The sequence below is a fragment of the Bombus pascuorum genome, chromosome 7 (assembly GCF_905332965.1).
Source record: "Bombus pascuorum chromosome 7, iyBomPasc1.1, whole genome shotgun sequence".
NCBI lineage: Eukaryota > Metazoa > Arthropoda > Insecta > Hymenoptera > Apidae > Bombus > Bombus pascuorum.
The window spans coordinates 7,407,411-7,411,370 of NC_083494.1; positions in this window are offsets into that span (position 1 = coordinate 7,407,411).

Sequence of the window (3,960 nt, forward strand, 5' to 3'; positions counted from 1 at the left end):
GCGAATTCCATCGGGAATCGCGATGGGAAAATTGGGACAATTCGTGTGGGACATTCGTCGGAGATTTTGTAGGGTGGAATGGAGGAAATATACACACGAGGGTAACTAATGGTGCAACTGGGAAAAGGGTGGTTCTATGGGACAATATGAGTCGAATATGTGGAGTAAGAATTTTTTATACGAGGCCTTGTTTCTGGAAAACTTGGCTTTAGATATCTGTTTGACACGTTGTTATCGACTACCTAATGCAATGTGATGATAAATAAAAGATATAAAGATATGAGATATATGAAGATACAAAAAGGAATATTAATCTGCGATGAGACCAATTAAAAGATATAGTTATGTAAATGCACGCTTAGAGAAGACAAATTTAATAAGTGACATTTTTCGTCTTTTACAAGGGCGATTTTAAAACTCAATAGGTCAACCAACCTTCGATTATATCGGGACTGTACTTCGATTTATTTTTGAAACTAAATGTACATTTTGGCTATCCTGATGGTTCTAAAAATATCAATTGTCGTAACATTAGTTTTTTTACTAAAATTTCGTAGGTTTGTCATCTATTTTAAGATATTAAGTTATTTCAAAAGTTTCTTCCCATTTTTTTATCCATTTTGTTCTATTACTAGAGAATGCATCATATGTAATTCAATAAAATAATATGAAGCAGAAGATGTTGTGCATTTATTATTTCCCTATAAAACGAAAGAAATTTTTGGAATAACCTAATATTTTGAATTTAACAGACTTTTCTACTTTTCGAGTTTGGTAAATAAGAATCTTCCATGCATGTTGCACGTATGTCTTATTTGCAACAGTTAATAGAAACCAAATATAAGCTTAATACACATCGGCGATCGAAAAATATTACACAAAAGTGAACGAATTTACATTTAGAGAAATTTTAACGACATGCAATAAATTAATGAAAAATTTATTAATAAATGGATTTGTTTTGAAATGCGTTTTATCGATTGCATCCCAGTGCTAGTAGATATTGAGCATTAAGTGGGATTATCTTGAAGAGAACATAAACGCAAATTAATTCCGTCACTTCATTGCAACTTATAAGCAATTCGTAATGAACCAATGAAAGACAACTTTCTCTCTCTCTCTCTCCCTCCATTCATTTGCAACAATAAATTTTATGAATAAATCCCGGGCATTGTTTCTCTAACAATCCGTAATGTAATCGTACTCGAAACAATGATATAATTACAGAAGAAGCGAAACGTGTTCGAATTTTAATGACCATCCAGTATCAGTATCGTATCGAACATGACATGAAATTAACAATATCTTCGAAGTAGTATTTTCATTTTATATGCAACTCGGATAAATCATTCTTCACATAGAAACATACAGCACATTAATCAATAAAAATAAGAATTTCTATAAGATATTCCAAACATGTTGATATAGAACAAATAATACCTTGGAAATAGTATTTTCACTTTATATGCAACTTAGATAAACTATCGTTCACATAAGAATGTACTAAAGCTTCAATAAAAGTAAAAATCCTTATTGCGATTCCAAGCTATATGGCGATTCTTTGAACACCTAGAACGAGGAAAAACAAGTGTAAAGAATGATAGAAAGGTGAAGTACTCGATTGAAGTTGAACAGTCATAAAACTAAATACAGCAAGGTGTAATTATATGCTAACTGTTGTCGACTCAAATTTGCATCTGTATTATATCCACGGTTGCATCATCGCATACAACTTTGCTTCCCACGTGTGGCGAGACATTCGTAAATACTCGCGTGGGTATCGAAACGTTTCGTTCGACGGCGAAAAACTTTTGATTCTTTGTACCTCCCTTTCCTTCGCCTTCGTCCTCTCTATTTTTTTTTCTCTCCCTCCGTCGTTTTAATCTTGAACCGTAAGAAACAGGTCTACGAGCAATTTACTAAATCGGGAATTGCTCGCACGCCACGTCAGTCTGGAACGCCGGTTACCAAGAAAGAGAGATCTCGCCTTACAGTCTTAACAATTCATTTAAATAATTTATCGAATCCGTCGTTAACCGCGTGCTCAACCTGCTTTTCATTCAGACGAAAAAACATCCGCCTATGCACTCCACCAAGCAAATGATCTCATTGGAGATATCGAAGCACGATATCTCGGTATCCCAGGTGAAAACAACCATAAGCAGGTTGATGGAGGTTTAATGCTTCGTTCTTGTGCCTGCAACAGATTCACTAAGCGGGGGTCCATTTTTTATTCACGATTTTCCACTTCACACGGAAGAGAAATTAATTAACTATTTCACCGATTTTAGCTGTTTATGGAGTTAATTTTACATTTAAGTTGATTTGCAATATAAAAGCATAATCATATTCGAGTTTAATTGACGTTTAATTGGTATTTCGTAGTATCTTTTTTGTCCAAGATCGCTACTCTCAGAAAAGGAAGTTGACGACTTGTGAAAATATAAAAGTATAATGCTGTAGCAAAGATGTCTGTTGAGTAAGCTAACGATATAGTTAGATAATATCGATTATTATAAATAAATAAATTATCGATTATTCTCATCTTGAGTTTATGTATCATACTTGAGAAGAATTGTTTCGCAAGCTATTTTAAAACGTACAATAACAAATTTAATTTATTTCCTGAGTGCTATAGTACTCGAATTGTTCGATTCGTGACACACCAGCCGACAGTTTAACGCCCGCCCATTGTCGTCAGAACATTAACAATCGTAACTCCAATCGGGTTTAACATTCCAACGAACCGTGTTCCCAATGCGTCAGTGAAAGTTGGCCATAAAGAAGTAGGCAAAAAATGACGCCCGAACGACTCGGAGGAATCTCGATTTCGCATCACCTGTAATTAAACAGTAAACTCGCAATAAATCGAATTGCAGACTGTACCTGTTTCAACTCGCAATTAGCGTACGAGCATCTAAATGTGATCACAGCCGTGCATATCCTAAAACGGTGGCCACCAGTCTCGGTAAACAAAATTGTGACTCGTTCTCCGCTTTCTTTTTTCCCATCACGTATCGATCAGTTGCTCAAATGAAAGTAGTGAATCGGGACCGCGTTCCAGCCAGCTCGAGAAACCATCGAATTCTTCGGGAAATCATCCAGGAATCTCGTATATCATCAAACAACCCAAATGTAAAAATAAACTTATTAAATCTAACCAAAAGATTCGTATATGAAGAGTATTTCATACGCTGCAGTCAAACTTTAGGAGTACGTACTACTCATCGAAACAATATAAAAGCTCCTAAAAAAATATGGGTCTAAATATTACTAGTTTTGAAATTATAAGACTATGAATTTTCAACTGTGAACCTGTAACAGCACGAAAGAAACTCTATTGCACGTTTATCTGCTACTTATCGAGTAAGTTGTTAGACAAGATCAAGCATAATAAACACCATGCTGATTCTACGCGTTTGCGCCGATGTGATGCGGTAATAACAACGAAAGAATGAATGTACTTTGTCACTTTATCATTACGGCACGTGTGTATGTACAGTGCTATCCATCATATTCCTCAATCTGCTTTTACGCTAAAGTAGAACTCCGTTTATACGAACTGTTTGGCAGACAAATAGTTTGTATAATAGAGTTCACCAATTTCTCCCGTAATTATTATTTTTCGTTCATAAAGTAGGAGTTTACGTCCACATAAATCTATTCAACTAGTAGGAGTTAATTTCATCAAAATAATTGCAGTTTTGCTATATTTAAACACTACCAATGTGCCAAAGGAGAAATAGAGAAAAGAAGATAGTCAGAAGTACGAAGATTTTATTCTAACGAATGGTTGAACGACGACGATGAACGTGTATCGTCACACAGGTGACGAAGACAGAACCTCGCCAGGTGAGCGCACGTAAAGAAGTGTAATACCCACACCGGTGTAGCCACAGTTCTCCAACTATAGCGCCACCTGAGAGCCAGCACGGTCCCTCAAAATGGCCGTCCCTCTCA